At 45.1% G+C, this 21,674-nt stretch overlaps 1 protein-coding gene across 7 annotated transcripts in view; it reads left to right on the top strand.

The window, feature by feature from the left end:
• Nucleotides 1-1,427: 1,427 nt before the first annotated feature.
• The window catches only part of KIAA0040 (KIAA0040 ortholog), a 34,660-nt gene continuing 14,413 nt past the window's right edge, over nt 1,428-21,674 (top strand). For 2 of the 7 annotated variants that reach the window (XM_033199020.1, XM_033199017.1), the window contains exons 1-2: nt 1,428-1,688; nt 16,809-16,882. The gene's annotated coding sequence lies outside the window, so the exon portion shown is untranslated. Of the gene's footprint in view, nt 1,902-16,808; nt 16,883-17,600; nt 17,811-21,674 lie in introns of those variants that run through there. The other 5 variants (XR_004434215.1, XM_033199014.1, XM_033199019.1 and 2 more) reach the window with 5 other exon arrangements.

The raw sequence follows: 21,674 nt of genomic DNA, 5'->3' as shown, positions 1-21,674 counted from the left end.
CCACGAAAGTATTTTCTATGGCCTCCCCGCAATAGGCATCATTCAAGACCTGCACACTCTCCCTGCTCAAGTGTGGAATTCCTTCACAGAAGGCAAGTTCCTCCTCTACTAGGTGATATGGTGGGAAAAGGATGCACTGGGGGTGGGGGGGGGGCGGGGGGGTTGGAAACACTTGGATTCAAGCCTGGCTCTACCATTTATTAGCTATGTGACCTGGAGGAACTTCCTTAGCTTCTTCTCAACCACAATTTCCTCACCTATACAATGAGGATAATACTACATCTCATAAATGTGTTGTGAAAGGTTGAATGATACACTGTGTATCAGAGCGTCATTACAGATTTGATCTTCTCCCAGCTTGCAAATCTAGTCTTCCTCGGTAAAAAAAAGAAAAGAAAAGAAAAAAAAAACCTTTTATTTTCCTCTTTTTCTAACCATTTTTGGCATTTCAGGCTGGGTGGTGGGGTTCCTCTTTGGCCTTTCAACTCAGAACCACGTGGTTTCTACTGAATAAACAGAAAGGAATCTCTTGAATCTCATTTGTGACAGCTGGTTGCGGTAGGCATTTTAATGCCCACTTACAGAAGCCAAAGGACCCCCATACTCAGGCGCAGTGGATTAGGGGCAAGTCCCGGCTCAGCACCTGGCATCTGGTACCTGTGTACCCGACAAATACAGTCCAGGGAACAGCATCTCAGGCCCTTGTCAGGGAGGACCTCCCAGGATGACACTGAGGAGGCCCCTGAGATGCTCCACAGCCAGGTCCTGGCATCCCCCTCTTTTCCTACCCACAGTATCCCTGGAGGCACTGAACAAGCCGTGAATCATCAAAGCTTTGTGTCTGCAGTCCCCTATTCAACCGGGCGTAGGTCTTTTCATTTCCTAGCATCCCATGTGCTAGGAACTAGAGCCAAGAGATCTGAATAAAAAGTAGATGGAGAGCAGCTGAGGATGAGAGGAAGGAACCCCTGAGAACTTTTTGAAGTCAGCTTTCCCCTCCATCATTGCTTGTGACAGCTCCTGGAGCCCAGTTTTCCTTAACGCCTCCAGGCGTTAAGACTCTTCAGAGACTCTTCTGAGATGACTCAGAAAGACTCTTCTGAGATGTCACCTGCACCTCTTGGAGCAACCGGCATTGGTTAGAGGGGACTGTCATGCTCATTTGTCCCGATAAGACATCGGAGCCTTCACCCAACCTGCCGCTTGGTATTCCTCTCCAACGCCTCCCACCCCTTCCAGGAAGGCCGCTCTATTTAGGAAGCTGTTTTCCCTGAAGCCGGGTTTGCCCTGAGTTCTATGTCCCATTCCTGGAACACTGGTGCGTCTGTGAAAGACACGGGGGCTGGCTCCGCAGCGGCTGTGCCCTGAAGGAGGCGTGTTCCGGGGCTGATGGGGCAAGGACACGTAATGGCGGGGGGCGGGGAGTGGGGAGCCACTGGCGGGAAGACGGGAGGGACAGCGCGTCTGGGGAGTGTGCGCCCAAGACCAGAGGCACCCGAGGTGGGCTGGCCCGGGGTGGAAAGCTGGGCCGAGCCCCTGGAGCGGGCGGAACGGCGAACCAGATTCAGGAAGTTGTGCCTGTGACATCAGGGGCAGGACAGAGTTGGAGCGAAACCTCAACTATGCAAGGCATCGGCCCGCAGGAGGGCAGGGAACACAGAGGGCGCTGTCCTCGGCGGCAGCGGCAGGTACGCGCGGGGGCGGGGCGGGGCGGGCTGCTCCCACGACCTCGGCTGACGCCGGGGCCCTACACGCCAGACCTGGCTAGGAGTGGGAGTGCAGAGGCAACCAAAAAGGAACCCACACCTCGCTCCAGGGCCCGGGGCGCTGTCAGACGGGGCAGCACCCAGGAGATTCCCTGGGCAACCACGCCTGCAGGAAGCCGCTCCGCGGACCGAAAGGTGAGTTTCAGGACTTTCTGTTATGTTTTTTAAAAATACATTTTTAAGCGCCTTCTGTTTGGAAGGGGACGCCCACTCAACTGCTGTCTTTAGAAGGATGAGACCTGCCCCAGAGATACAAGGAATGATTCCTAAGTAGCCTCTTGCGCCTTCACAACTTTAGTTCTGGTGTGTTTCCCTCCTTCTTGAGGACTCGCAGGAGTCTTCCCCTCTGCGCCTGGGCTGAGTCCACATGAGCTCCTCGGAGGTCGGCGGTGGAGTTACCTTACTCCAGCTGCCGGTAGGAGCGCTTTGAAGGGGACACATAGATATTCTGTTTTTTACCGAGAAAGGCCAAGGCCTGAGACCCTCTGGAAAGCATCGCGGGCTTAGGTGTTTCTAAACCATTCTAGGTGAAGCCAGATTTTCTCTGGGGCTAAGGAACTAGCCAAAACGAAAATATGGCCTGGAGCCAGGGGCGGAGAGGAAACCTGTTTGCTATTCTGAGTTTCCGGGGAGCTTGCTGTGACACAGATTACTTTCTAACTTCTCTGACTCTCAATGGTCCCACTCCCAGACCCCCCATCCCACCCATGAAAGTAGAATGGGGGACATGTTAGGACCTGTTTCCCTAACATTATGAAGAGCTTTACGGGGATTCTTCATATAATAGAGTTAAGTAAACTACAGATGATAGCTAGTGGGAAGACCAGTCCTGTCTAACCGAAAGGGAAACTGAAGCACAGACAAGCACTCACCCTAATTTAACAGAGAACACTGGCAGCCAGCATGCCACGCTACGTAGTGGGATTGTGCCACCGATTGTGTTGTACGAGGAAGGGAAGGAAAAGACCACTGGAGCATCTTGGAAGCACCTCCCTTCTAAAGCAGTTGCATTTCATTTGCTCAGCTACAGCTCATAAGGACCTGAAGCGAATTTTAAGGTACCCTCATTCTGAAGTTCTGTTAGATAATGGGAGAGCCTTGAGTTACAAAGAGCAGGACTTAAAAATAGCATTGATGTAACCTGTTCCTAACCCTTTTGCAAATGGTTTGCAAGTTCTACCTAAAGACTTCTGCAAGGGTCTTACCAGCCTTTAAGCTGGATCAGTTGCATCAACCACTTACTGTGATGTGCCTGCCCTTCACCCAGCGCTGGGTTGTAGAGGCAGCTGTACAGGAAAATCTGACCAAGTCTTTCCTTTTGTCTGAAATTCTGCCTCTGTGTCCCCACCCCAGATACAATTTTAGGAAAGAGATGTATTGTAAAACAAATGTTTCTTTGGCCTCCATACATTGTCAATATTTAGCCTGTGGAATGAGGATGACTTCTATCCTCTTCCCTAAGACTAAACCCAAGAGAATAATAAACACTCAACAAGCTAAGTTATTGATTTCACCAAAGAGGAAGGTACATCCATTCCATACATTCATTCAACATTTACCAAACCTACTGTGTGCTGGCCAGTATACCAGGTCCTTGGAGTCAAAGATAATGAGATGGTTTCTGCTTTTGAGGAGCTTCGGTCTGGTAAGGGAGACAGATACAGAAATAAACTACAGTTTAGGATATATACATTATAATAGCAGTAGCTACAGGGCACTGACTAATCCAGGGGAGAGGACAGGAGATTCTTCCCCAGAATTATCTGTGAAGTCCACACTACAGAAGTGATGGATGAGCAGGTCCTGAAAATGACTAGGAGTTCCCAGGGAAAAGGTGTTTTGAACAAAGGAAAGAGGGTATGCAAAGTCAATGGCAGGTAGGAACAGCATGTAATAGGAATTACACTGCTAGACTGAGAAGGGTGAACTCCCTCCTATGGGAAGCAATTTTAGTTTTTAAGCAGAGGAAGGATCCGGTCAGATTTGTGTTTGGAGAAAGAATCATTGGCCAGGTGGGGGCTGGCTTATAGAGATGGGAAGCAGAGATAATTAAGATCTCAGCTAAGACAACAGCAGTGGGAACTGAGGAAAAGGAATGGATTTTAGGAAGTAGAATCTAAAGTACCTGGTGACCAAGTGAATGTGGTAGAGGAGGAATGAGTTGAACAGAGGGTGATTATAAGGTGTTAAGTGGGATTGGCAGGAGAAGGTACCTGGTGGAGCCATTAAAAAAATCATGTAAGGTAGAGAAGGAGTGGACTTGGGAAGCAGATTGTGGAGAAGGCGGTGATGAACATTTAGACATATTAAAGTTGAATATGCCCAGGAAATGTCCAGATGGAGATAAGCAGTTGGGTATACAGGTCTGGAACGTAGGTGGAGGTGGAAGGCAGCTAAAGAGGCCTGTGGTAGCACCACATTGGTGCTGAAGAGTCTTGTATTTGTCAGTAGTGGCCTATAGATATTATTTTCATATCATATGGTGACTTCCAGATTACTTTCTCCAAATGCTCAAGGCTTTCTCAGGATACCTTCGAGGATAATTCCTAAAATGAAGGAGAGAATTCTGGGTTCATGGCACATAGACAGTAAAGATGCATTTAATTATCACTCCCCCATGTGAAAAATTAATACTTAGTTCAGTTGTAAGATCTGTGAAGACCTTTCCAGAACTCACATTCCAAGTCTTTAGTTAGCTACCCCTGTGTGGGAGAGTCCTGACTTCATAAAAACAAGAAGGATGACCTGCTTTGACTAATTTCAGACCGTTACAGAGTAGTTCTTTAGGTCTGGCTGCCAATGCTCAGCTCACGATCTTGTGTGACCTGCATGGAAGAAAAAACCTTGAGCTTGGAGCTAGACATTCATGGGTTCAGTTCCTGGCTTAACCACTTATTAGCTGACCTTGAATAAGTTCTTGAATCTCTCAACTTCATTTCCCTTATATTTAAAATGAGGATAATTATTACTCACCAGGGCAATGGTTAGAATCAGAATCAAATTGAAAAAGAAAGTGCATTTAATGTTCTGCATGAATTATAAGACTCTATAAAAATGTGAGGAGTTTTATTATTATTTCTAATCTTGCCTCTTGAAACTACCCAAATTAGATAGACTGTGTAGGTATAGGCTCTGGGCAGCATCTTCATCTCAAAATTGCAGTTTTCTTATTGTATGACATATTTTAAGGCAGTAATTATAAGTCTCCTTCCATCATATCAATGACGTGCATCTACTCTGGCCTCTTTTGTCCTCCTTAGCTGAAGTGGTCAGAGCCCAAAGAAGTCAATGCTCTGCTATTGCTTATGCAGGTTGTGAACTGCACAAGGACTCCTGGGAGTCTATGAAGCTGAAAGCACCAGTATTCCACCTGCTAGACCTTAGACCCACCCCACTTGCAGTTGAGTCCACATGGAGGGGATGCTTTTTTCTAATTCTCACCAAGGTGCTGGTTTAACCCATTTAATCCAATGGCCCTGAATCTGAACATCAGTTAATGGTTTGGATATATTTGTGATTTTTCCCTGTCCCGACCAGGGAAGCCTGACTTATTCCAACCCCGTGAAGTTGGAATGATATGCCAACATCAAAAACCTTCAAGTAAACAGAGTTCTAATAGAGGCTAAACTGTTGATGAAAAAAAGGAAGTAACCACAGATTCAGAGACTTCAAATGGAAAAACACTTGTGAGAGGAGCCAGCCCCACCCCTTCACTTCACAGATGTGCAAACTACAGTTCAGGGAGGGGAAGTGTGAGCCCAGTCACACAGCTGGTTAATGGAGGGACCAGAATTCTATCTGCCTCTGCCCAGGAATACCCAATACCATCCTGGGTCTCTATTCCCTTTTGTATCTCGCACACAAGGACACAGCTAGGCATTCAAATGCCTGCGGAAAGGTAAAATGAAAGGATTATACCTGAAGTTCAAATCCTCCCCCAGTGGCCTCCGGGGTGAACTAGGAGCAGACCCTCAAGGGATGCAGGTAGTTTTCCACTTTTAAGGCAACCTCTGAACCACCCTTGTCTCTTCTGTTTCCTCAGTTTCAATCCTTAAAGTTTTCTCAGGAGTTCCCAAAGACCCCTCAAGAAGATAAACAACACCGGGTGCCTTAATTAACTAAAATCCTTTCAGCGTTTCCTCAAACTTGTCAGGAAGAGTGTTTGCCTCAGAGATAAGAATGAGCTAGAGACCAGTGGATGAGTCGGAATTACACATCCAATATTGATATGTCATTTACCATTCAATGAGAAGGGTTCCAGGTAAATAATAGGCATTCAGGAGACTCGTCACAGGCACAGTAAGGGAGATAAAGACAGTGGCATGATAGACTTTTTCCCTCCCTGGACAGCAAAAGGAAAATCGAGTGCAAATTCTTTGAAAGACAATCCCGAAGGCCAGAGCCCAGGCCAGGTTTCTGGCTTTTCCCCCACATCAGTCCGAGCCATCTGAACAGAGCATCATCTGGGGACATGAGTGGACATTTAGTGGAGACCAGGAAAGGGCAACTAAGTTCCCAAATGAACCTCACACAAACACAAGATTTCTTTCTCAGGGGCAACTCCCAAGGGACATGGTGGCATCCAAACCCAATCCCCACCCCTGGGAAGAGACTTTCTCCCACGATTGTGAGCAAGCTGCTCCATGGAGTTTGTCACTAAGAAATAAAACAAAACCTAACCATTGCTGTAGTTCTTCGTCAAAACTGAAGAGATGATTGTATTTTGAAGCCACTGCAGACATGCCCTTGCTCTTGACTATAGCTTCCTCCCAGTGGGATGTTTTTCAGTTACATTTTACTTTCCTCAAATACAACCCTAATTTCAAGCTGGATCGTCTTTAGAAAAGCCCTGCAGCATTTTTTTTTAGTTTCCCAGGCAAGTCATAAAAAGAAAATTGGCAGAAGAGAGGAAAATAATATACAAATATAACAATAAGGATAGTTGCATGTGATAGTGTGTTTAGTCTTCAAATTGTCCTGACAGGGAAAAGAGCTGTGGGCCACAGGTTCAGAGGTGGTGTAGGGGCAGGGAAAGAGGGGCAGGGTCAGGGAAGGAGGCAGTGGGAACAGGGAAGTCCCATGAGCTTAGTATTATGGAAACAGAATAGTACAGTGGATATGCTGTGTATTAACCTGAATGACATGTGACAGTGGCCACCATAAATAAGAGAAAAGAATGCTGCACTCTGAGTCAAGAGCTTCTTGTTCCTCCCCAACCCAAGTAAGATACTGAGTGTGCATCCATCTGTTCATGGTTTCTAACCTGTGATTCCTCTGCAGCCCCATGGGCCAAAGTGCCAGCTTTCAAAAGCCCCTCTGCATGTGATCATCATGTACCAAAACCCTGGCTGTAGCCTTCACGCTCCAGTCAGCCACTCACGCACACTGGCCTGAAACCACCCAGGAACTAACGCTGGGGTCAAAGTGCCCTTCCCAGTGATTTGGAACCCAGAGTAAACAAATGTCCATCCAAACTTTCTTGGCTCCCACAAATTTTCAGTGTGCATGCTAGGCTCTCAGTAACCACTTGTTAACTGGTGGTGCTAAGAATGTAAGGCATACATTCCTGCCCACCCCCACCAGAAACATATGTAGTTTCTTCAACATTATGTTAGGGAAATGTGTCAATAACAAAAGACAGTAAGTTACTCTTAAGGCCAGTCCTGCAGACTTAGCTTATCTATGAAACCCCTTTCTTGTAAATGACTGATGGCTTCCACCCTCCCTTCTCTTTCCCCACCTTCCACTCCTGACCTGAAACTTCCCTCCTGCCCAAGGCGCACAGTCTGCTGAGTAGCAGTTGCCAGCACAGCACAACAGTGGCCTAGATAAAAGCCTCCCAGCTCATTACATGGGTGACCCACACCATCCCATAATGAAACCTCCACTGGGAAAAGGGAACACACTTGCATACCACCCCACCAGGTGCATCCTGCTCAGAGCTTTCCTAGTTTCCAAATTAGAAACTCAGATCTTGCCCTGCAAGATACTTGGACCAAAGCCTTCACGAGTACAGGAAGAAAGCAATGCGTTACCGGGTGCCTTGCTGATTTCCAAAGACTGTGCTTCTCTTGGTTTTGCATAAGGACATCATTGACCCCTTTGAGGAAAGAGCTGGGTTTTGACTATTTTCAGTGGGTGGATAGCACAACTTCCCAAAGCTGGCCATGGAAAGAACACCTCATTTCCAGACAGAAGCACTGCAGTCCTCCACACTGTCTGGAACAAGGGAGGAGACACAGTCACAAAGCATGTGTCACAGGGGAAGAAGGTCGGATGCTCCTGACTGACATTTTCCAGGAATAAGATTTTGGTGGTTTATAAAATATTATTCCTTCAAGGTAGGGCCTGAGGGTAAGGGGAAAAGTACTTAAACCACTGGGCATGTGGTCATTCAACACTTGGCATTGGAATTGATGAATAAATACACACTGAAGAGATCACAGACAACATTTTATATTTCTCAAACAATTAATAAGGGAAACTCTGCCATTCTTTCCCATGTGACATCTATTAGTTTTCCAGAAATTTTGTTATTTCCTCTTGCATTTTTTTAATTGAGGTGAAATTTATGTTACATAAAATTAACCATTTTAAAGTGAATAGCTTAGTGGCATTTAGTACATTCAGAATGTTGTACAATCGCCCCTCCATCTAGTTTCAAAACATTTTCATCACCCCAGAATAAAACCCCATCCTCATTAAGCAATTTCTTCCTATTGCTCCCTTTTCCCAGCCCCAAGCAACCACCAGTCTGCATCCTACGTCTATGGAGTTGCTTATTCTAGATATTTAATATTAATAGAATTATACAATATGTGACCTTTTGCTACTGGCCTTTTCCACTTAACATGTTTTCAGGGTTGATGTATGTTGTAGCATGTATTGGTACTTCATTCCTTTTTATGGCTGAATCATATTCCATTGTGTGCATATGCCATAATAGTTTATCTATTTATTCGTTGACCAACATCTGAGTTGTTTCCACCTGTGGCTATTGTGAATAGTGTGCTGTGAACAAGGATTTCTTTGAATACCTATTTTCAGTTCTTTTGGGCATAAACCTAGGAATGGAATTGGTGGATCATATGGTAATTCTTACCTTTACCTTTTTTGAAGAGTTGCGAAACTGCTTTCCTTTCCCCCACATTTTTATCAACATACTTATGAATTCATTTTCCTTTCTTGAAGATAATACACATATTAAGTGGCATACCTTTTCCTGTCTGGTCTCTTATTTGATGCATTTGACCTTATGCTTTAATAAAAGATATTAAATACTGCCTCTCATTGCCCTAGAGATTTGGGAGTATTTGGATGTTCAAGATAGAAAATATTTGGGGGTAAACTAAAGCCCCTTCTTGGTATAACTGAGTAGGAAGCAACAGCTAGCAACAGCAATATTTATGGGGTACTTTATCTGTGCTGGGGATAACATTAAGTGCTTTACCTATTTTCCCTTATTTAACCCTCACGTCAACTCAACAAAATAGGTGCTACTACAGGTTGGGTATTTCTTATCCAAAATGCTTGGGACTATACATGTTTTGGATTTCAGATTTTAGAATATTTTTATTTTACTGGAATTACCAGTTCAGCATCCCTATTCAAAGTCCAATGTGCATTTCAGTGTCCTATCAGCACTCAAAAACTTTTAGATTTTGGAGCATTTGGGGTTTTGGATTTTCAGATTAGGGATATTCAACCTGTAAGTCCCTATTTTATAGAAGAAGAAATTGAGGTCTCCACCAAGAGCTAAGTGCTCTTCCCCAGCTCCTACAAGGGAACTCTGCAGCTGCCACCACTGATGAATAAGAAGCCATTCTGTTTCTCAGGGGATTGCAGTCATTTTGGCAGACAGATAGGTCAAGAGGCAGTTATAACGCAGTGTTACAAAAGCTATGATAGGCATCATGACAGGGACACAGAGGTAGAGCACTTATGCTGGCCCTAAGCTGTAGAATTTTCAAAGGAGATGAAATCTAAGTCTCTTATTTTCTTGATAACCCCGTGGGACCCTAGGTAATGTTTGATCCTCCCCAGGCACCCTTTGACTTCATTACTCCATCATTGCATTGCCAGTGCAGTGTCTGGTACACAGTTGCCACTTATTAAACATAGGTTCATAAACATGTGTGCTTCTGTAAAAGGAACTACCAGCCCTGTCACACTGTCATGGAATTCCTATGCCTGGGTCCTATAATTCAAAACTCATAGGCTTTCTCAAAACAGATGTGTCCTGGGATGGGGAAAGGAGACGAGAAAAGGCCTCCAATGGCTTTGGCTGTCCTTTATCTCTGAACAGACACTGTGTGCATGAGAATAAGACAAGGGAAGAGAGAGAAGAAGGGTAGGGAGCGGGGCAGGAGGCCTTCCAGTGGCACTGTGTGAGGTCGGCCCATGCCCAGGGGAGGAGATGCTGTAATGTGACATGAAGTCCCAGAGAAGAAATGAACTGGGAAACCTCTTCCCTAAACTCTAATTTCTCCTTTTCAATTCAAGGTTTATTATTGTCTCAAAGATTCGTAGTGTATGCTATACATATATTTGCCAATTCATCTCAGCTGGCAGGTACAAGAAGCAGTAACTTCATGGGAAGGTCTAGACTCTGTCCAGTTGGTAATTCTCACTCCTCTCTCCCAGGCACTGTCAGGGTGTATCACTTACTTTTGGTCAGTCATCTGCAACTCCTCTTTGCATAAAGAGAATTTCAAGGACTCCTAAGAGGCCTGGTAGCTTTACTTTACATGGCAGAAGCTGCCCGGACATGACTCTGGCTGCTTCCATTTTTTTCCCATACACAGTTCCCAAGCTCTTCTGTGTGTACCTGACACTATACTAGAGGCTGTGGAGAATTTTTAAAAAACAAAACAAAATGCAGGCACAGATTCCACCCTCAAGGACCTACCACCTGCCACCCAGGAGCCTGCAAGCACCTTGCTGCAAGCCATGCCCCTCTCATGGAGAGCTGTGAGAAAAGCCCGTTCCTGGGATTAGTCTATCCTGGGATCTCTGCTCGCTAGTGCGGCCATCTCTTCACCCACTGCTCAGGCTGTGGCTGTGCCATTCTGGAATCCCTGAGTCCTGCTTCACCCTTGTTCAGCTGGCTCCCCAGATGTCCGACCAACTTACCTGAGCCATAAGCTGCTGCTGTGAGCTGCAACCCCAACTGTGAAAGTTCAGCCCATTGCAAGATCTTCCTGCTCTGCCCAGGCCCGAGTCCTGGCCCCCTCACCCTGCTGGAGGCCTACTCTGCTATCCCACCCCATCACCTGACTCTGCAGGGGCCTACAAGAAGCTTGCATAGGTATGAGAGCTTGGGGTGCCAGAAGTGAATGTGGGCTTCCTGGCCCATGGAGATAGCATAGCCGTCACAGAGATACTCTTCACTCTGGTTCTTTCTCATCCCCCCAGACCATAACCAGTCAGTCAGTTACTTAATCAAAAAGCATTTATTGTACATCTAATATGTGCCAACACTGAACCAGACCCTGGGGATACCCAAAGGAGAAAGCTCTGTAATAGCTTAATGTCGAGTGGGAAAGCAGACAGGAGCAGCCTCTGTACTATCAGTGAGCAAGCATTGTCAGGGAGGTGAGGTGGTAGAAAAGGAAAGAAATTTTCAACTATGATATCTCTGCGCTACACATGATTCCAGAAAATGGCCCCGGGGCTAACAAATCCTCCTTTTTCTCGCCTATTTAGAGGGTGCTTTGTCTCAGTTTTACAGGCCTGAGCATTCCTCACTCGCTCTGAAATATTGAAACAGTGGTGTCTTTCCATGATGCACACAGGATTCATCACTGTCATCCCTTTTGCATACGCAAGCTCCTCAGCTTTGGGTCCCAGCAGAGGTCACAAGCTCAGATGCCTACAGGGTGCCTGACAGGTAAAGCCAACATGCACTGAAGATGTGCTCTGTGCCAGGCACTGTTTCAACCACGTCACACAGAGTATTTAACTCCTCTGATTCCCACAACAATCCTACGAGAGAGGGTCTATTCTTATCCCCCTTTTATAGTTGAGGAAACTAAGGCACAGAGAGGGAAAGGGGCTTTCCATGTTCAGAAGCCAGTGTGTGGTGGGACCAGGCTTTGACCCAGGCTAGTCCATCTGAGAGGGTCACACAAGCTGGGTGAGAGCATAGACTGAGAGCTGCAGATCAAACACAATCCGCTCTCTGGTGGGAGCTGCCTCCTGGGCTTCCGTTGTACAACCTCTGACCATGGGCCGATCTAGGCTTGACTCTTAGGGCAAAATGTCATTTGGTTTCCACAAACTTTGTGCTAAATGTTGGCAGGCTGAGTGTGGGGAGGAGGCAGGGAAAGAGGGATCCCTTTGAATGTGAGCCAAGTGGAACTGGCTTTGGTTACCCAGGGCCTTGTGACACCCGATTTGAAGTCAGAATTATCATCAAATGTAAGGATATGCTGTATAAGAGAGATAAAATGTGGTTGGGGTGAGGGTGAGGGACAGGGAGGAGGCAAAAAACTCACTATACGCTCAAGTTTCCTTAACACAGTAATCTGCCTTCATAGTCAAATGTGAAAACAATTTGAAATTGTAGCCCTGAATGTCCTTAAGCCCAGTATGTCATCAGTCACTCCTGTCCACGGCCCTATCCCCGGACACTCAAGTCATAACATGTTATGAGGTATGGAGGGAGAGAACATCAGGAGCAGCCTCCTCCTAGGGCCAGAACCTTGAAGAATCCCCTTCAGGTGCTGGGCTGGTCCCTGGAATGCCATGGCAATTAAAGTAGTGGCTGCGAGAAGACCCTGGGAGAGGGGGTCAGGTGGAGCGAGCTGTTTTAGTGTTGCGGCCATAACATCGGGAGGTTGGAGGCCTCTAGAGCTAAGTTGGAACATGGGCCACTTTGACTGGATTCTTTCCCTGAGCCAGCTCAGTTTCTTGAGCAGCCTGGAATCACCTTTCTTTCCCATCTATGCACCTTGCAGGTGCCAACTCAAATCACACTCTCATTGAAATCTGCCCTGGATTCCTCATTGGAATTAACGGCTCCCTCCTTGCTGCTTCCATAAGCATTTGTTTGAATTTCCCTTGGGACACTGAACCAGTCATGCCTTATGGTACTTTGCCTGTGCTTGCCCAGTTCCCCAACAAAAAAAAATAAATTCCTTGACTTTATTCCTAAAGTCTCTATCAAAACAAGAAAAGTTCAATTTTGATTTCCTTACGCAGATAGCTGGCAAGTTTTCTACTTCTCACTAGGCAGCATTATCTGGGAATGCACATAGTAGGTACTCAACAAATGTGAGTTGAGTTGAATAATTTGGTGCTGTACAGCAGAGAATAGAAATGGAAGTTTTTGGCTTCCTCGGCCACAATGGTGTCAATAACCCAGAATCAGTGAAGGAAGAAAAAGCCAGCAAAGGAAATTCCTCCCTCCAGGAAAAAGCAGGGAGGTCTTTTTACAGTAATAACAGGGAGGTAGTGAGCCCCCCTACGTACACACATACTCTACTCAGTTGACTTTGCAGCCAGAAATTACCAAATGAAATCATATCAATTGAAGAACACACAGAGGCCAAGCACAGTGTCTCACGCCTGTACTCCCAGCACTTTGGGAGGCTGAAGCAGGAGGATAACTTGAGGCCAGGAGTTCAAGACCAGCCTGGGCAACATAGGAAGACCCTGTCTCTACCAAAATAATAATAATAATAATAATAATACATTAGCCAGGTGTGGTGGTGCATGCCTGTAGTCCCAGCTACTTGGGAGGCTGAGGCAGGAGGATTGCCTGAGCCCAGGAATTCAAAGTTACAGTGATCGTGCCACTGCACACTAGCCTGGGTAACAGAGTGAGACCCTGTATCTTTTTAGAAAGTAAAAAATTAAGAACACCAAGAAGTCAGAAACACAGCCAGTCAGGGCCTTCTAACAACATGGGGGTAGTCTCACTTCCAAGTGATGTAATCTTGATATTCAACATGGCACCCCAAGAAAACAAAGCTTGATGTCCATTTGAGACCAATGTTCCTTGGAAGTCGAGCCTCAGCTGCTCTCATCTGTTTCTTAGTCCTGACAGCCTCACTGGAGATTAAAAAGTAGCCAGTCTCCGAAAGAGATCTGAGACTCAGGAGCACCCAAGAATACCTGGTATTTGAGCATACTGCCCAGGCTGAAAGAGCGCTCCAAACCCAAAATATTGACATTTCAACTGGCAGACTTTATTTTCCTGGGTATCTCCTTCTAACTGACCAGCATGATCTGTGTGAACCTAGAAACTAGTGTGGCAGAGCAGAAGGAAAACTGGCTATTTAGAGGTAGAGGAATTGGCACATGATCTTTTCTTAGGTATGAGACCTTAGACGAGTCATTTAATTTCAGTGAACCTCAGAGCTTCTTCATCTATAAACATGTTCATTTGTTAATGCAGCACATATTTCCCAAGGGCAAAATATGTCCCAGATGCAGAGGATGCCATGATGGGAATAGATTCCATCTAGAAAGGAAGAACAATGATTAAACAATTATCCTACCACAGATTATGGGTGGTAGCGACAATATAGATATGGCGAAGGGCACAGAGCAGGGGCTCTGACCTGTAATGAGGTCAAGGAAGGTTTCCCCAGGGAAACAATGTTGAATAGAGGCCAGGAGATGGGGTAGGGGGCAGTGGATGGGGGTGGGGTGAGAGACAGCTACGGTTGCATAAGGGTCCAAAGCTCAAGGGGAACCCCATATCTCACAGAGTTTGAGAAATGGGAGGCTTTGTAAACTGTGAAGGGGATTGGTTGCCACTGCTTGCTGCCCTCGTTGTTGCATTTTAGGAGTTACTTTAGTGCAGAAAGCATCTCACTGGGGAAGTGGAAAACTAGAGCCCTGTGTGCCATTGGCCACTAACCAGCTTTACAATTTTGAACAAATTTGGAACAAACTTTTACTGTGAAAAGACTATTCATCTGTGAAATAGGGCAAGAGATCCCTCCCCTCTACAAATTACAGTAGATTAAAGGAAGCAATGTTTTCAGGAGCCTTCAAAAAACTAAACTAAGTTATCAGTGTAGGATATTGATCGGACTTTCACCAATCATAAATAAACCCAAGCCCATCTGGGTGCCAGTTTGAAGGAGGGAGAACTGATTGCATCCCGTTTTTAATCCCTCGCCCCCTATTCCCAAGGGATCAAGAGATAAATAGCCATTTCCTTCTGATTGGTTTCGTGATATTTCATTTCAGTTTGTAATTAGATTTTTGTCTAAGGGAGAACGGATGCTATTAATAGAAGTTTTTTTTAATTGTGGTATCTGTGATTACTCTGCCTGACTAGTTAGGGGAGATTGCCAGTGAGCCCATGACTGGGAGCTTAATCCTGCATAATCCCGAGCTCTGGTAGGGTGTACTTTCCATCACAAGCAAGATCAGGTAAGAGAATGTGGCCACTGAAACAGTGAGGCTGTTAAGTCTCCTCTGCTCACAACTTTCAGGGCCTCCTTGAGGCTGTTGCACCAGCCCCATGTTAGGCTTTCAAAGCCCCCTGTGATCTCACCAAGCTTGCCTGTGCCGCCTCAGTTCTCACCCTTCCTTAGAAGGCTTCTTTGCTGCCATCCCCATCTCGAACTCTGTACCTGTTGGCCTCTGTACCTCTGTTCTGGCTTTTCCAACCTATGTAGCTCACCTCAACTCACCCTTTTCCCTACCAGAATGTCCAGCCCTCCCTGTAATCATACAGCCCAGGAGCTGGCACAGCCTCCCTCTCCTCCATGATGTCCCCCGCCCCCTGTCCCCCGCTCTGATAAAACTTAAGCCAGCATTGATCTCTCTCCTTTCTAACGGTATCTGCATTTTGTCACTTTCTGGTATTTAGTTTAGTATTTAATTACTATTATTTTTGAAAATTCAACTTTGCAGGACGTTTTCAGTTTACAAAGAGCTCTCATATATCTTATCATTTGACTTTCACAACCACACTGAATAGTGAGGGCAATTGATGTTATCATCATTGTCTTCCCATCTTAGAGACCAGGAGCCTGAGGCTCATGAAGCTCTGTGACTTGCCCTACCACTTGGCTAAGCAGAGCAGAACTTCAGTGCTCTAAGGTTCATGAAGAAACTCTTTTAGGATAAGAACCAGTTGGTACAGTTCTTTTTCCCCCTCCAGCACTATGTCAGTTAACTAGTAAATACTTAACTAATACTTCTTGACCATGAAATCCACATGCAACTACAGGAAGCATCATTCAAATGGCATATTTTATTGATGCAAACAGTTGTTATTAGTGCTATTAGCCTCTTCATGTATAAAGAACAATATGCTTGCAGCATTATTTTTATTATAGGGACTCAGTAAACAACCTAAGGGAGACTCACACACATTTTATACAAAGCTCTCCCCAGCCTCAGAGGCCAAGGAAAAGGCAGCCACAAATGTAGGTACCATTCCCTCTGCTCACACTGAAGGTGCTGCCCCCTGCCTCCTGGCAGTGGATGGAATGTGCTTGTCTGAACTTGCTCAGCAGAGTGGACATGCTGACTAGCCCTTGGAAATCTGGGGTCATTTGTACACATGGAGGATACAAGTTACCCAGCAACGGCCTCAGCTCCACTACACAAGTAGGTGAAGGGGCTGGCCTGGTTGTGGAGGGGGTTTAGGAGTGGTCTCCATCCAACCATTCTGGGTTGGAGGCGGGAAGACCTCCCAACATTGGACCAAATTTCCCAAGAATTTCAGGCCACTTTGACTACCTGGCGGAATTGAGGAGTGACTTTTTTTTTTTTTTTTTTTTTTGCCATACCCCTGCAACTGCTGGGAATAATACCAATTATGACTCTAAATATTTGTACAGTTCCTAACAGCCCAGACACGCATTACATGCACTATGTGCTTTTACCTAAGGACCCTGTGAGCAGGTGCTCACTTCCAGTTGTTGGTTTAATTTAGAAAGTGTATGCATGTGATCAGACATTCGGAATGGTACCAAAGGAATGAGAGAAAAAGCCAGTCTCCCTTCCAGGGCTGCCCCCAATTTCCCTCCAAAGGGGCAGTACATGCTATCATTTTCTTGTGTATTCGTCTAGATTTTTCCCCATTTTGGAGATGAAGAAACTGAGACTCAAAGCAGCTGAGTGACCTTCCCAAGGACACACACTGAGTGAGTCATAACTGCTTCTCATTCCTCAATCCATTAGCTTCCTGTGCACTCAAACTACCCTTGAGCCAAGAATTTGGCTCCTAGGGCAAGTTACGAGAATGTGAATAAGTAAAATCAGATAAAAGTCAAAGCCAGAACAGGGGGCCTAGGCCCCACAGATTCTCCATTGAGAAGCATAACTGCCTACCCCTATGAGGCACTACAAGGACATTCACTTTCTTCTCTGGCTGCTCTAGGCCAACTGCCATCCCTAGGGCATCTTCTGCCTTCTAACTGTCATGGGTAGAGTCTAACATTCAGAATATCTTGCTCTATCAAAGCATTCCCACCTAACGTGTTACTTATTCAAGACCCTGATACTTTGAGGGTTGGTCTGATAAAACATGTCTGGGCTGCTAAGGGGAGATAAAGCCTAAAGTCTGGTGGGCAGCCTGCAGATAGCTCAGCCCTGAGGCCACACCATGGAGAGCTCAGAGACAAGGGCTGAGTTCCCTGGCCTCTCCGACCATCCCCACCAACTTCCAGTGGCCTTAAGTGCTTTCCAGAGGTTCTCCCACAAAGCCTTGAGGTCTCCAGGCATGGATGGAGCAGAGGTGGTGGCCAGGAAGGAATGAGGGGATGAGGCTGAGGGAACCCTGTGTCGAGAGGGGGGAATATGGGACACCCCCCTGCAATCCCCAGCTTAAGCAGTTTCTTCCATACATACTCCCAATTCAAGAATTTGCAGTACCTGCCATCTCCTTTGGGAAGGGCATTTCAAGGATGGAGAGGAAAATGTTTGGGCATGCTGAGGGCATCAGGGAAGAGGTGATGGCTGTTCTCAGGGACCAAAATATCTGCACGCAGGCAACTAAAGCTGCACGTGATGAGACTAAGCATATGTCATCTATATCAAAGAAAGAAGGCGCTGAAGCAAAAAAAAAAAAAAGCACGCTACTTAACCTGATACTGGATGGGTATTCAATAAGTATTTTAGCTCACTTATATATATTCTCTGCATTCATCAACCATTATTTATCAAAACCATTAAAAAAGAACACTCCCTGCAACATTAGGAATGCAGATTTAAGCCCTTGCAGAGAGGAAATAAAGATTTATCCTCAGACAGATGAACTCCTCTGCACAGCCCACCCTCTGGGGCGGAAGCTGCACCCCAAAGCCTGGCAAATCTGAAATCCACCACACTGAACATTCCACAGAGGTGAGTTATTTGTAATGAGAATATTTATGCTCACTCCCTCTATGATTTGATCTTTGCATTTTAAGACTTAATATTGCAGTAAGGTAGCTTTTGGCTTTTAATTGCCCAGAAATTTTGTTAACATTAAACAAAGGGACAAAATGGAAAGGAAAATAGAACCATATCTGTATCGCTTTTGAGTTGCATAATTGTGTATTTTTGCCACTCCATTAGTTTTCAGCTATTCCAGCCTGTAAATGTCTCCCCCACCACCACTAACGAAAAGAAATATGTCAGTCATTCTGTTATTGCCACAAAGTTTGCAGAACTCTTAAGTTCCCATCTCTAGTATTAAAGAGAATTATGCAACTTTTAATTACCACCTGTGTGGGAGACCCTGAATGACACAAGTGTTTGGTTGTTCTCATGCTTTTTCAAAAAACACCTTTTCCTTCCAAGAGGATATGACATTTGAACACTTAAGCATCAGTTATTGGAGTCGGCCAGAAGCAGAGGTTTCCCTTTATTTGTGGAACAGAAAAGGCAACGCCCCGCTAAACCGCTCCTAACTCACAAATGACCTCAGAGCCTCGGCTTCTGGCTCTCCAAAAACAAAACTTCACCTAGACACTTTACCACACCCATAAACATTGGCTCCAAAATCCTTTACCAAACTATTTTGAAAAATGAAAATGAGAACTGTATAGCTAAGATAGTTCACTGTAACCATGGCTACACGTTTTATTAGCACTAATACCAGGATGTGGTCAGATCATGTATGTTTGTATGTGTGTGTGTGTGTGTGTATATATATATATATATATATATATATATACATATACAGATGACGAACAGAAGTGTGAGTGGTATTAGAGTTCCCCTATGAATTCTCCACATTGGAAATGTAGCTTCTAATAACTACAGACTGGGGGGAAGAGAGGGGATAGGAGGGTGGAGGACTGCATCAGTAAGAGAAGTTCAGTTTTCTATTTTGAACTTTAATTCAGCCTTTTAATATATACCCCTGTAATACCACTGCCCTGCATGGAGATTGCAATTTTCCCTGCTCAGTGTTCTTCCACGTCTTGTCTGTTCTTCACAATAATCTTGAGAGATATCCAGGTTGAGTGATAACCTCATTTCTCAGATGAGGAAAGGGCTCGGAAAGCTTAACTGATTTTGCCCAAGGTCAAAGGCCTGGAGGACAACTGAACTGGGACTAGGAGAGGGTCCTCTGACTCCTCGCTTAATTGCACCCTTGGGCCAACTGTTTGTATTGTGCCCAGGGGCGTTTTGATATGCATTAATTCCTCTTGCACATATCCCTCATCCTTATCATTTGTCTGATTCACCACAGATCAGGATCAGTCTATCAAACCAGAGGTTAAATCTGCTATGTGAGGCTTGCCTTTTGTCCTCATTTATATTTTTTAAGCCCCCTGCATGGCTCTTCTCTACACAGATGACAGCACAGAGAACATGTACCATAGTCCCTACTCCTGAATGAGTTAAATCCAGGGGAGGTGAGCTTAAAATGCTTCCAAGGACCAGGTGGGTGAACAGGACTGGGTGAAGCAGGCAGGATGGGGACTGGGGTGTGGGGTCGGGGAATGGAGAGAACACAGGCCCTTTTAAAGCTCCAGCAGATTGTGGCCATGTGGGAGGTTAATGTGGCCAAATCTTAGGACAAGCTGAAGATTGAGAATTTGGTATGAAACCAAAGGAAGCAGAAAAATAATACAAAGTAAAAGTGCCTGTGGGTTGGATATAGCTCCCAGACTGCCAGTGAGTGCTACGCCTATTTAGTGGAGTTTCATGCCTTGGGGCTCCAGCATATATGGGGTGGTACATGTTATGTGGGATGTTGTATTGCACTTCTATTCAACATGTTTGGTCCTATTAAAACATGAGCTCCTTGAGGTCACAGAAGGCATCGTAATCAAGAGTGCACCCACAGGGTGTGACGCACGTGGCAGGCTTTTACATGTTGATGGATGAATAGTTGGATGAACACCCCATCATCTTAGAAGATCCAGAAATTAAAGTCCTCAGCATTCTGAGAATGGTGGTTACAGCAGGATCTTTGGACTCAGAGAGGACTAGAGTCAAACTTCTTTCTGTGCTTGAGTAGTTCCATGTCTTTGGGCGAATCACTTAATCTCTCTCAGCCTCAGTTTCCTCATCTGTAGAATGGGCATAGGAAAAGCCTACCTCTTGAGTTGTTGAATGAGACCATGTCTGTAAACCCTTGATTCCACACACAGAATTGCACACTTAGTAAGAACTCAGCAAATGGTGGCGTTTTGATTCAACAGATCATTTTCCGTTCCTGTGAAAGGTGATAAGACTTTTGCCAACCCTCTGTTTTGAGATTTTGGCCTCCTGAAGTATTTAAGTCAAAAGAGGACTATCAAAAGAAAACAAATGAGCATTCTAGCTGAAATGAAGAGGAGAAAATTGATAGTGATGGGCAACACAAGGCTCCCTGAGAAGTGCGATCCTGGAGGTCAAGAGGGCTGAGAGAGGGAGAAGCAACTGGGAGTGAATGGAAATAAAGTTAGCAGGAAAGCAGGGGAGAGGCAAAGGTGGCTGCCCTGATTGACTAGGGGCTGATTAACTCATTCTCTACGCCAATTCAGTGAAAAGCTGATCAAACTCTAATTAGAGCAAAATAATTCTTTCACAAATGGATGTTTTCACCTTTCACACAATGTGAATAGTATAATAATAAATATAGTGTTTTGCAGTTGTCAAGGCAATTTTAAGGCACCCACTGTGTGAAATATACTTACACAACATGCTTCACACACATTATCTCATTTACTCTGCCCAGCAATGCATTAATTCAGTCATCCATTCAGCGAGTACTTACTGCCAGTCCACTTTCTACCAGGCCCTGTGCCAGATACTGAGAGTAAAATGATGTAACACGGTGAATAAAACACCTAGCCCTCTGAGAAAGATGGTAATATCTTTGTTTACAGAAGAATAAATGGAAAAAACACTTAAGTGAATGTTCCCCAGACCCTACACCATGTTAGTGGTGGAGACAGGTTTTTTTTTTGGTTTGTTTTTTATTTTAGAGACAAAGTCTCACTCTGTCACCTGGGCTGGAGTGCAGTGGTGCAATCACTGTAACCTCAAACTCCCGGGCTCAAGTGATCCTCCTGCCTCAGCCTCCTGAGTAACTGGAACTATAGGCATGTGCTACCACACTTGGCTAATTTTTTTAATTTTAATTTTTGTAGAGATAGGTTCTTGCTATGTTGCCCAGGCTGGTAAAATTCTTGACTACAAGTTATCTGGCATATGAGAAGAAAATTTAGGAAATTTCCTTGATCTTGAGGAGGTAAATATGAGGAAGTTGACTTGCTAACAGACTGGAGAAACTGTATTTACTCACATTTAGTACAGCTGGAATTTTCAGGGAATCAGACATAATTTCACATGATTAATCCTAAGGGTAACATGAGGAGAACTAACTATTCTTAGAGTATATAGTCTGGACCCTTTGGAGAAAGATAATTAGGGATGAAAAGAGAGAAAAGGAAGGAAAGAGGAAAGGGAAAAGAGTAAAGAAGTATAAAGGAACTGGAGATTCCAGACCTTCCA

This window comes from Trachypithecus francoisi, unplaced genomic scaffold (assembly GCF_009764315.1).
Source record: "Trachypithecus francoisi isolate TF-2019V2 unplaced genomic scaffold, Tfra_2.0 Lachesis_group5, whole genome shotgun sequence".
NCBI classification, from domain to species: domain Eukaryota; kingdom Metazoa; phylum Chordata; class Mammalia; order Primates; family Cercopithecidae; genus Trachypithecus; species Trachypithecus francoisi.
This window is presented reverse-complemented; position numbering and strand designations above follow the sequence as displayed.